We start from the raw sequence: 12,691 nt of genomic DNA on the forward strand, positions 1-12,691 counted from the left end.
ATATTAAATAAGCAGTATAGTAAAACAAGATATAAAAATCTATTTCATGCTTTTTATAGCAAGATGACGGTCATATAATACAACCAAACCAACACAGAAAACTATTAGGTAGTTTGGCAAACATACCAGGCACTCTGGTGCCTTATAAAACAAATATTATAGAGATGTCTATGTCAGAAATACAAAAAAATAAATAAATAAGATGCAAAAAATACATAGGTAGGTCTGGCAGAAAAACAAAGTTAATGTGGAAAACAAGAGACAAAGTTAATTTAACACATAGTGTGGCTTTATGTACCCTTTAGACAGCTTACAGAATTAGGAATCTTTTATTTTGGCAGCAAATTAAGACAGTATTTCTTGATACCTGCCATGTCACTGCATTTCTATCAAGCTACAAATTATAGTATAGTAGGCTGAAACGAAATACACTTTATGGGATTAACAGTAGATAACCCAATGCAGAAGAAAAGATTTGGGAATGTAAAGACACAATAATAGAAATTATCCAAAATGAAACCCAGAATATAAGGAAACTGGGGAAAAAAAGGACACAGCATCGATGAGCTATGGGACAAACTCAAGGAATCGAATAATCTAATAATAATATATGTGTAATTAGAATCTCAGTGGGGGAAGATTTGAAAAAATAATACCTAAAATTTTCTAAATTTGACGAAAATTATAAACCTACAGATCCAAAAGCTCAAGAAACATGAAGAAATGTAAAACTCTGCCAAATCTATTTCCTTAAAACCAGAGATAAGGGAAAAAAATCTTAAAAGCAGCCAGAGGAATACAGAATGGAAAAAAATATCTGCAAATCATATACTTAATAAGTAATCAATATCAAGAATATACAAAGGATGCCCACAACTCAACAAGCTCGCGCGCACGCACGCACACACACCCACCCACCCACCCACCCAATTCAGGAGCGCCTGGGTGGCTTAGTCGGTTGAGTAACCAACTTCGGCTCAGGTCATGATCTCGCGGTTTGTGGGTTCGAGCCCCACGTTGGGCTCTGTGCTGAGAGCTCAGAGCCTGGAGCCTGTTTCAGATTCTGTGTCTCCTTCTCTCTCTGCCCCTCCCCCACTCATGCTCTGTCTTTCTCAGAAATAAACGTAAAAAAATTTAAAAAATATATTGTAATTAAAAAAAAAAATTCAAAAATAGACAAAGGACCTGAATAGACATTTTTACAAAGAAGATATATAAATGGACAATCAGCACATGAAAATGTTCAACATAACTTATTATTAAGGAAATGCAAATCAAAACCACAATGAGATACCACCTCATGCTCACTAGGATGGCCACTATAAAAACCACACACACACACACACACACACACACACACACACACACACACACACACACAACTTGAGACACCTGAGTGGCTCAGCTGGTTAAGCATCCAACTCTTGATCTCGGCTTAGGTCTTGATTTCAAGGACCTGAATTCAGACCTGTGTTGGGCTTCATGCTGGGCATCGAGCCTACTTTAAAATTAATTCATTTATTCATTATTAAAAATGCTAGCAAGAATGTGGAAAAACTGGGACACCTGATGCACTGTTGGTGGGAATGTAAAACAATACACTGTGATGGCAGTTCCTCAAAATTTAAACATATAATTATAATATGATCCAGCAATTCCACTTCTGGGTACATACCCAAAAGAACTAAGAGCAAGATCGCAAACAGATATTTGTACACTCATGTTCACAGCAGCTCTATTCATAATAGCTAATGTGGAAACAACCCAAATTTCTACTGACAGAAAAATGGATGGTGAAATGTCATCTATTCATACAATGGAATATTCAGCCTTAAAAAGGAAAGAAATTCTGACACATATTACAACATGGATGAACCCTCATAACATTATGCTAAATGAAATAACCCAGTCACAAAAAGATAAACACTGTATGATTCCACTTCTATGAAGTACCCAAAGCAGTCAAAATCACAGACAGAAAATAGAATGGTGGTTACCAGGGACCTGGAATGGAGAGTTATTTATTTTATTTTTTTTTAATGTTTGTTTATTCTTGAGACAGAGAGAGACAGACAGAACGTGAGCAGGGAAAGGGCAGAGAGAGAGGAAGTCACAGAATCCGAAGCAGGCTCCAGGCTCTGAGCTGTTAGCACAGAGCCCGATGTGGGACTCGAACTCACAAACTGAGATCATGACCTGAGTTGAAGTCAGATGCTTAACCGACTGAGCCACCCAGGCGCCCGAGAGTTATTTTTTAATAGGTACAGTTTCAGTTCTGCAACATGAAGACTCCTGGAGAAAGACGGTTTGGATGGTTGCACAAATGATATGAATGTACTTAATACCACTGAACAGTACCCTTAAAAATGGTTAACATGGTAAATTTTATGTTACCTGTATTACACCAGAAATTTTAAAAACTGAAAGAAAAATAAACTGTAGCCAAAAGAAGACAACCACATATTATGCACAGAGGCATGAAGAATGATAGCTAACTTCTCACTGCAAACAATGTGGGCCAGATGACAGTAAGACATCTTTAAAATAGTTAAAGAAAAATATTGTCAACCCAGAATTCTATATGTAGTGAAAATAGCTTCTGTAAATCAAGGCAAATTAAAGACTTCTTCAGACATACAAAAGCTAAAAAATTCATCGCCAGCAAAGCTGCACTACAAGAAATGCTAAAGAAGTCCTTCATTCAGAGGGAAATGTACACTAGAAATCTGGAACTACACAAAAAAATAAAGAACATTAGAAATAGTAAACAGAATATAGATACAGTACTTATAAAGTACTTGATTAATAGAACTAATTTCCTAACACAACATCCCTGTAGAGAAAGTCAATATGATCTTTTCTACAACAAATTGTCCCAAGGCACAAGTTATTCGTCCAGTATTAGTGAGTTTTTAGACAAGGGAAATTAAAATATTCTTGGTTCCAGCCCAGTGTTCTATTACACAAATTTTTGAAGGGCTTGCCTATAAAGACACTCTTGGGATAAAGTATGAAAATGGTTAATATATAATTTATCTATATTCCATTGTCTTCACGGAACCTCAAAGTCACTTAGAAGCTTACAGAGCCAATGTTCCTTGCTTTCAGGAAGTATGAAAAACATTGGACTTCAATGAATTGGTCAGGCTACCCTAAACTGGCAAAAGAACACTTCTGCCAAGTTTTCCTGAGGAAAATGAATTTATCAAAGCAAAGGTGTTGAAGCAATAACTGCAAAACAAAGCATCAGGGTTGGGTGCTAAAATAGGAAAAAGAAAACACTAATATTTAATGCCACTCTAATACAGTCTAAACCTCAGAGGGAATGTGGTTAATAAAAATAAAACCTCTATAATACCACTGATGCCAAATAGATTACAGAATGGGAATCCTGCCTACTATCCTTCTGAATATAGAATGTTAAAAACAATTCATACACTCAAGAGATTCCTTTAGACCACAAGCAGATCTTATTATCCAGCTTCACAATGAGCGACTACTTGCTACTCAGAAATATAACTAAATGGTACACAACATAAATCAGGATGTTCCTCTAACAGAATTCTAGGGAAGCCTACCCACTGTTGCCCCAATGGTACCAAAATTCTTTATTCTGTAAAGACAACAGGAAAATTATGTGATTTCACTATTCACTGATGAATACCATGCCAAGAGAAAGTAGCACTGTAAGCACTTTACACCAAATGAGCCATTGGGTAACTTTCCCTTTAATATGAAAATACAATTTATCAAAAGAAATGCATTAGTTAAAACATGTTCAAACAAAAACTTACACATGAATGTTCAGAGCAACATTATTCATAACAGCCAAAAAGTGAAAACAAGTCAAATGTCCATCAACTGATAAATGAAAATGTGTTATGTCCATAAAATGGATTATTCCTCCACAAAAAAGGAATTAAGTACTAAAATATGCTATAACATGGATAAATATTAAAAACATTATTAAATAAGAGAAACCAAAAACAAAAGACCATACATTATATAATTCCACTTAAATTAAATATACAAAACAGGCAAACCTGTAGGGACAAAAATCAGTCTAGGGATTGCCAGGGGATGGGAAGAGGAACTGCTTAATGAATATGAGGTTTCTTTTTGGGTTAATGAAACTGTTCTGGAATTAGATAGTAGTGGTGGTTGTACAACATAGTGAATGTACTTAAAAGCCTCTGAACTGTACATTTTAAATGGTTAAAATGATGAATTCTGTGTTATATGACTTTTAGCTCAATAGGAAAAAAAAGTTTGAGTGTTGGTTGTCTAGTACTTGTATCTCCCACTACTTAACAAAATGCTGCGTTCATAAAAATCATTCAAAAATACTTCTTTAAATTTAAAAGATTGACATTCTGGAAAAGGCAAAACTGTAGAGACAATAAACAGATCAATGGTTGCCCAGGGGCTGGTATCAGGGGAATTGAATAGGTGATGGATAAATTTTTTAGAGCACTGAAACTATTCTATAGGATACTGTAATGGTTAACATAAGAGATTAAAAGTTTGTCAAAACCCATTCTGTGTCACATCACAGAGAATAAGCCTTAATGTGTGCAAATTTTAAAATAATCCCTTAAGAAGTAAAGGGATCTCAGCATAGAATGCAGAATGTGACAAAACAATCTAAATCTATTATAGGGGTGCCTGGGTGGTTCAGTGGGTTAAGCGTCTAACTTTGTTTTGGCTCAGATCATGATCTAGCGGTTGGGAAGTTCAAGCCCCAGAGCCTGCAGCACTGAGATTGTGTCTCCCTCTCTCTCTGCCTCTCTCTCTCTCTCTCTCTCAACAATAAACATTAAAAAAAATTCAAATCTATTATAAACATGAAACAACCTCCCAAAGTAGGTGGAGGAATAAGGTGCTGACCAAGTAATGCTGGAAATGAGTGGAGTCTATAAGACTAAAGGCAAAAGGAACTATCCATAAGCACCGTGCTCTAGTTAATAAAGTTATTTCCCACAGGTATACATATTAAAAAAATTCTGAAACCAAATATATACTGGAATTGAAGAATTAAGTAAATGGATAGTGGAGGTTAGAATGATCCATGTGGTAAGGAATTAGAATTGGAAACACCTGTATGAATTCATGTTCAGCTTAATATAGAGACAAATGGTTACATATAGAAATACTTATAGATGTGTATATTAACAGCTTAATTTATACACATGAATCTCCTTTCTCTGTCATTCAGATGGCCTAGAAGCAACAATACTCAAGTAGCTACTAGCACATCTCGCACTCAAAATCTTAGTTTCTAATACCATTTCCCCATAAAAGGAACTAGGCCTCCTTGGAAAATTGGCTGACTATAGGACTAGAACATGATATATAAAAGAGGAGTCTGAAGCATTTTTTGTTGCCAGAAAGAAAGTGCTCCTTCACACATAATCATGTGAGTACATCAAAGGGAAGGGATACAGAAGTCAAGTGAAAGAGTTCCCAATGCCCAAAGCTCAAACAACAGAAGCAACAAAATGTATGTAGATACTCCACCCTTGAGGTAGAGTGTAACTCATCACTCATTAAGTATAGGCTACACATAGTAACTTTCTTCCAGAATATGGACAGAAAGAGAAGAACAAAAAGGTTAACTTTATAGTTTAGAAAACAAACACTACCTCAAGCTGAGCGATCAAAGTTAACATCAACACCAGCAAGTGACATCACTAGTATGTACTTCTGGTTTGTGATGAGAATGACACTTTACCTCTGTGGTCTTTCCAAAATCACAGTACATTAGTCTAACCATTAGAAAAGCATCACACAAATTCCAACTGAAGGCGAGTCTACAAAAATACCTAATCCGTTATCTTCAAAATTGCCAAGGTCATTAAAAACAAGGGGGGCGCCTGGGTGGCGCAGTCGGTTAAGCATCCGACTTCAGCCAGGTCACGATCTCGCGGTCCGTGAGTTCGAGCCCCGCGTCGGGCTCTGGGCTGATGGCTCAGAGCCTGGAGCCTGTTTCCGATTCTGTGTCTCCCTCTCTCTCTGCCCCTCCCCCGTTCATGCTCTGTCTCTCTCTGTCCCAAAAATAAATAAACGTTGAAAAAAAAAATTAAAAAAAAAAAAAAAAAAAACAATGAAAGTCAGAGAAATCATCAGAACCAAGAGGAGCTAAAGAGACAAGACTATTAAATGTAACATGGCATCCTGAATGGGATCCTAGAACAAAAAAAAGGAATATTAAAAGAAAAACTGTAGAACTTAGTAATAATGGATCAATAATGGTTCATTACTTGTGACAAATGTACCACACTAATATGTTAATAATAAGGGAAACTAGATAGACAGGAACTCTCTGTACTATCTTCACAATAATGAAGTAAATATAACACTTCTAAAAAAAAGTTTATTTTAAAAGGTTTTTTTGCATGGTTTTTTTTTTGTTTTTTTTTTTTTTTGAGAGAGAGAAAGTGCAAGCAGGGGAAGGGCAAAGAGAGAGGGAGACACAGAATATGAAGTAGGCTCCAGGCTCTGAACTGACAGCACAGAGCACAACATGGGGCTCAAACTCACAAACCGTGAGATCCTGACCTGAGCTGACATCAGACACTTATGATCTACTGCATGCCTGAAATTTTCCTCAGTGCATCAGGACACAAAAGATACATGAAACAAGGTGCTGGCCTTGAAGAAGCTTATTGTCTCACTGTGAAGTAAGAAAAATGCTTGTGAACAAGTATAAATTTTAAAAAATATTAAATTGAGAAGTGTAGCTAAAAATATATTAGGAATATACAGAAGGTCTAGAATTATGAAGGTAGACTTCATCAAGGAGATGAAAGATGAGTTTGTACCTTAAAATGTAATTCAGGGTACCAAAGTAAAAATAAACAACAATAAACTGGTGTACTCATAAGAACAACAAGAGGGTAAAGAAATTAAAAAAATATTAAAAGAAATGAAAGACATGAAGTTTAGCCCTGAAAAGTAAAGACCTGAGTGGGAGACAACAGCAGTGTTCAAATACTTTGAGTCATGTGGCAGAACAGTTACAACATACAGCCATTTAACTTACTAGCTGACCTCTGGTAAAATGTGACCAACACTCAAGGACATAGAGAATGACAGCTGTTTGGTAAAGCCACAACAGGAAATGCCAATTTGGAAAGACAGGAAGCAGGTGGCCAAGTTCTTCTCTGCAACTTTTCAAAGGACAGTGTGCATGTGAGCCCACTGAAGCAAAAACTCTAAATCTGGCAAACATTTATTGACCACTTACCATGTGCCAGGTGCTTCTATATATATTATCTCATTTAATATTCACAACATATTTATAAACATTAATATAATAGAGGCTTAATGTAAAAATACAATAAAATAAACTCTGCATGGAAGCAGAAAAACATTAAAATTTGCCACCATCTACCACTCTCTGATACGGATTTGACAGCTGTTTTAAAAAGCAAAACTAGGGGCGCCTGGGTGGCGCAGTCAGTTAAGCGTCCGACTTCAGCCAGGTCACGATCTCGCGGTCCGTGAGTTCGAGCCCCGCGTCAGGCTCTGGGCTGATGGCTCAGAGCCTGGAGCCTGTTTCCGATTCTGTCTCCCTCTCTCTCTGCCCCTTCCCCGTTCATGCTCTGTCTCTCTCTGTCCCAAAAATAAATAAACGTTGAAAAAAAAAAAAATTAAAAAAAAAAAAAAGCAAAACTATTTGAAGGCCTGGATATCTACATAATAATTTCCTCTTGCACCTTCCTTCAGTAATGCACAGTGGCTCTCAGTTTGCAAAGTGCCCAAGAATTATATATTGCTATATACACAAAAACATGTATACAATACTTTTTAAGCAATTTACGGGATTTTCAAATATAGTTTTCATTTTATGTGATTTTTGTTTCAAGTCCTGGCTTTAGAACTGATCCCTGGGAATGAGGTGCAACCCACTGTAGGCTTATGCCATAGTCACTGTAAGGCAGCATCAGGGAAAAAAGGTAGAAAGGGTGAATCCTATTACAACATGAAGAACATTCTAACAATTAGAACTATCCAAAAATGGCATAGGCTATCTCAAAGTAATGAATTTACAATCATCAAAGGTTTCAAACAGAAGCTGAAAAACCACTGAGAACATTTTAGAAGAGAGCAACTGGGTAGGAAGTTAAGATCTCTTCCAAGTCTTAGATTCTATTATGGGTAGACTTTTAAAACCTGACAGAATAGGCAACCTACTTAAAAACAAAATGAGCAGAGTCACAAAGGCAAGAATGACATGGTATGTAAAGTTCAATGCTGGGGAACACAGGACCAGTTCATTTCCACTTGCAGATCTTTGTACTTGCTGTTTCATTTGCCAGTAAAATTCTTCCATCTTTTAGGCCACAAATGAAATATCTACTCCTTAGTGAGGCCTCCCCACCAACCCCACCAGTCACTCACTTGTCACATCTTGTCTTATCTTCTTCATAGCTGATATCAGGAATCAGCAAACTTTTTCTATAAAGGGCCACACTAGAGCCTACAGGCCAATATCCAGCCTGTCCTATGTCTTAATATGAGCCCCCCCCCGAAAAAAATGAAAAAGAATATTTTGTGACATGGGAAAATTACATGAAATTCAAATTTCAATGTACAAAGTTGTTTGGGTTTTTTTGTTTATTTGAGAGAGAAAGAGAATGTGCATGCATGGGTGAGGGAGGGGCAGAAAAGAGAGGGAGAGAAAGAGAATCCTAAGCAGGTTCCACATTGTCAGCTCAGAATCCTACTCAGGGCTCAATCCCAGGAACCATGAGATCATGACCTGAGCCAAAATCACTAGTGGAAAGCTTAACCGACTGAGCCACCAAGGCACTCCTACCAACTTTAATTAGAACACAGAAACACTTGTTTATGTACGGTCTGTGGCTACTTTGCACTACAACAACAGAGTTGAGTAGTTGCAACAAAAAGTGTATGGCCCATAAAGCCTAAAATACTTTCCGGTCTTTAACAGAAAAAGTTTGCTAATTGCTGATTTACAGCATTACCCAAAATTATCCTGTCTACTTGTTTGTTATCCTCATTCTCACACAAACCGAAAAAAGCCCAATAACAAGGACCTTGTCTATTTTGTTCCCCACCACTGCCCAGTATTTAGAAAAACTTCTGGAACAAAATAAGGACTCAATAAATATTCTATGAAGAAATAAATCATAAATGTGATTTTGAGGAATTCATAAATGTCATTTTGAGGAATTTAAACTTAAGCCCTTAGCCATTATAGGTTTTGTGCATATATGACTCTCGCAGAAAAGGGGAAATATTCTAGTGGAGAGAAGGAACAAACAGCTTAAAGAAATGGTGGTCACCAACTAGTCCAGGTCATTGGGTTTCTTCATCAAACTGTACAGGTTTTTTTGTGCTTATAAAAGATTCCCTCAACTACTGGAAGGTGTAACAACATTCTGTCAGCGGACGGCACCTCTGTTTACCGTAAGATGCAAATCCTCTGAGAAATCTAATTTCCTATACATAGTATACAACATCCACACTATGCCAAATCTTAATGTTCATAATTATAACAGATCTCAATCACGTGCTAATGAAATTCTAATATCTAAATTTTTCCTACGCTGATCAGCAATCTATTCTGTAAGCAACTGAAAACTCTTTAGAAATTAAAAGGTTACCACCCACAGACCAGAAGCAGCTTTTTAATCTTTCTATACTAGCCAGAGAGTGGGTGTGTGATTTCAAAAAAAAAACAAAAATACAAGCCAATTCTGTTGGTAGAGGACAAGGTATTGTTACGTTAAAATCCCACCTAAAAGCATCGTGTGTTACAGGACACTAGTAAAACTACCACCTACTCACAATTCTGGTCTCACTGTTTTAATCTACAAATGGAGGAAAACAACATACCTACCCCCTGCAGGAATCTTGTCATTAACATTTTCATAAGGTTCTTTCCTCCAGGCTTTGCAACAATTTCTATACACAGGTACTTCAAAGACAAGGATTCAGTTTAACGAATCTCTTCCAAAATTTAAGATACTGGTCAAAAGACGTAAACATATCAAAGTTTGGTTGTTAAAGCAGCTACATGCTTTTTAAGCCCTGGATTTTATTTTTATTTTTATTTTTTAGAATTAACTAATTTAGGAATTCAGACCTTTCCTAGAGATGCCTATGAGTATGTCAGACTTATAGCAACCATTTTGGATTAGACTGTGTGTTCTTCCTTTCTTCTGTGACAAGTCAGGATGAAAAGGCAGACTTGCAAAAGCGGTGACTATAATCTACCAGGACTCGTGGATGGTGTCATCAAAGAAAAGGGAGAAATCAGCCAACAGCTCAAGTGGGCTGCTTCAAGAAACTCAGCTGCGGATTCACCTGGGAGAGCCTCATCATCAATGTTGTTAAGGTAGGAACCAAACCAACAATTGGACCAACACTACACACACCTTTGCTTAAAATGAAAAAAGCAGGGGTTTGCAAGCTATAAACGGATATCTGCCCTTTAGGGAAGGTGCAACTCACTGAGCCCCCTTTTCTCTTCCTAAATGGATTAACAAAAGGCACTCCGAGGCCAAGCCCAGCCAGCCTAGTCTCACGGCCCACCTTGCAGCACCTATTCTCCCTTTCCCAGTACAGCGGGCTCCTCCCCCCTCCCCCAAACGACAAGTTCAAAATCAAAACAAAAGGTGCAAAACTGGTTTCAGGTGGCAACAGCTGGGCCCCAGTGGCCAACTTCTGGGGACACCGGGACGAGCGAGGGCTCATAGGACCCCAGACCCCCACCAGAGTCTACTCCCAAACAGTCCCTCAGGCCTCGGCCCAACTCATCACACTCCCCTCCCTCCCCTTGGCCCTGGAAAGGTGGGGGCTGGAAAGGGGGGGGGCTGGAAAGGGGGGCGAAGAGAGGGGGTGGGGAGGGAAGCCCCAGGGTCGAAGTGACAGCGGAACGAGCTGGAAAGGAAAAAGGCCCGGCGGGATGCTGGAGGACGAGTCTTAGGCCCGGAGCTCCAGCCCCGAACGGAGGCGACCGAGGGTCCGAGCCGCGCCAGGCCGCGAGCGGGAGGCCGGGCCCGCGTCGGCCGCGCCTCTGGGCCACGCTCCCCTCACGACTCTCCACACCCGCGGCGGAAGGGCCGTGAGGGGCCGCGGCCGCAGCCAGCGTCCGGGGCGGGAGCACTCACTCACCGGTGCGGAGGGGAGGGGCAGCCGGCGTCTCCGCCAGCGCCGTGGCTCGAGCTCAAGCGCCGGCTCCTGCCGCTGCGGCCGCCTCGCTCGGTCCATCCCCCCCAACCACCCCCCTCCCGGCCCTCCCCCCGCGCCGCCTCAGCCGCCGCAGCCGCCGCTGCAGCCGCCACAGCCTCCTCAGCCCCGGCGCGGGAGCGCGAACCGGCGCGAGGGGGCGAGAGCGCGCGCACCCGCCGCCACCGCCCACAACCTCCGCCCCCAGCTGGCCGCGCAAGCGCGAGGCGGCGACGGGCGCGCGCACGCTGCAAGGGGCGGGGACGGCCCCCGGAAGGCGTGGCCCCACCCACGCGGTTGCTGGGCCGGAGAGCAGAACCTTGGCAGGTGATCCTGTGCTAGTCCGGATGGGTTCCTCCGGGCGTAAGGTCTAGAAACTAAGGCACTCTGGTCTGACCCCTTTTTCTAGGGAGCGAGGGCCCAGAGCTACACAGGCTTGAGCAGACTTACAGCCGCCGTTCCGGATCACACACCTGTTCTTCCTACCTTGATTGAAATGCCTTCCTCCCTTCTCCGATCTAGCAGGTTTTCGTCCGCTGCTGGGAAAAAGACCGAGACTGTTAATATTTGCCGTCTGGTAATTACCACTGAAGGGACCACAAGCGGCCATCAGCCTATGCCTTTATTATTCCATTTTTCTAATTCATTTATTTGTTCATCACTTATGAATTGAGGCTTCCGTGTGGTAGGCCCTGTTCCACTTGCGGGGGGTACATTATGGAAATAAAAGAGTCCCTAGCCACACGAAATTAGGTCTGGTGAAGAAGGACAACGTTAAAGGGAGAATCACAAAACGTTACAACTTGTAATTAGTAAGATCTCTTCCGGGAGGTACGTGGTGTTCAGAAAACCTGGGAGGGTGGGGTAGGAATTTAGTCAAGGATGTGCAGGCTGGAATCCAAAGGCTGACTTGAAAGGAGTTAACAAGGTACAACACGTGAGAACTTGGCATGGCCAGAATGGTGTGCTGAAAGACCCCTGAATGCGGAGTGGAGCGCGGAACGATGTATACAATAATTGGGGCAAGGATTTGAGAATCTGGGGAAGCCATTGAGGATTTTTCATCATTTCTATTTTTAAATCATCACTTCTGGAGGGGGCTCAGAGTTGGGACAGAGGGGCCAGTTAGGCTGCTGTAACAGCCAAGGCAAGGTAAACTGGTGGTGGTAGAGAAGAGCACCTCCTAGGCACAGGGCTTGATGATAGTTTGGATGAAGAATGAAGGCCAGAGAGGTGGCAAGTTTATCTTAGATGGGGGGATGCATTTATAGATCTCAGGAGCACTGAAGGAGGCCCCAGAGGAAACTAAAAATGGATTATAAACATGAAAGCTAAAACTACAAGTAAATTTCTAGAAGAAAACAAAAAAAATCTTTAGCGGTCTCAAGATAGGCAAAGATTTCTTAGGGCACAAAAAGAAATAGTTCGTAATTTGAACTTCATCAAATTAAAAAATCTTTATTCTTTGAAAGACACCATTAAAGAAATGAAA

The 12,691-nt window shown here is 40.4% G+C and overlaps 2 protein-coding genes across 5 annotated transcripts in view; one reads left to right on the forward strand and one right to left on the reverse strand.

The window, feature by feature from the left end:
• TMCC1 (transmembrane and coiled-coil domain family 1) overlaps positions 1-11,346 on the reverse strand; it is a 242,260-nt gene extending 230,914 nt beyond the window's left edge. For 2 of the 4 annotated variants that reach the window (XM_045493896.1, XM_045493893.1), the window contains exon 1: positions 11,146-11,270. The gene's annotated coding sequence lies outside the window, so the exon portion shown is untranslated. Of the gene's footprint in view, positions 1-11,145 lie in introns of all 4 variants that reach the window. The other 2 variants (XM_045493899.1, XM_045493895.1) reach the window with 2 other exon arrangements.
• TRH (thyrotropin releasing hormone) overlaps positions 6,406-12,691 on the forward strand; it is a 74,487-nt gene continuing 68,201 nt past the window's right edge. Inside the window, exon 1 of the mRNA XM_045493902.1 lies at positions 6,406-10,366. The gene's annotated coding sequence lies outside the window, so the exon portion shown is untranslated. The remainder of the gene's footprint in view (positions 10,367-12,691) is intronic.

Source organism: Leopardus geoffroyi, chromosome A2, assembly GCF_018350155.1.
Source record: "Leopardus geoffroyi isolate Oge1 chromosome A2, O.geoffroyi_Oge1_pat1.0, whole genome shotgun sequence".
In the NCBI taxonomy this organism is placed as follows: domain Eukaryota; kingdom Metazoa; phylum Chordata; class Mammalia; order Carnivora; family Felidae; genus Leopardus; species Leopardus geoffroyi.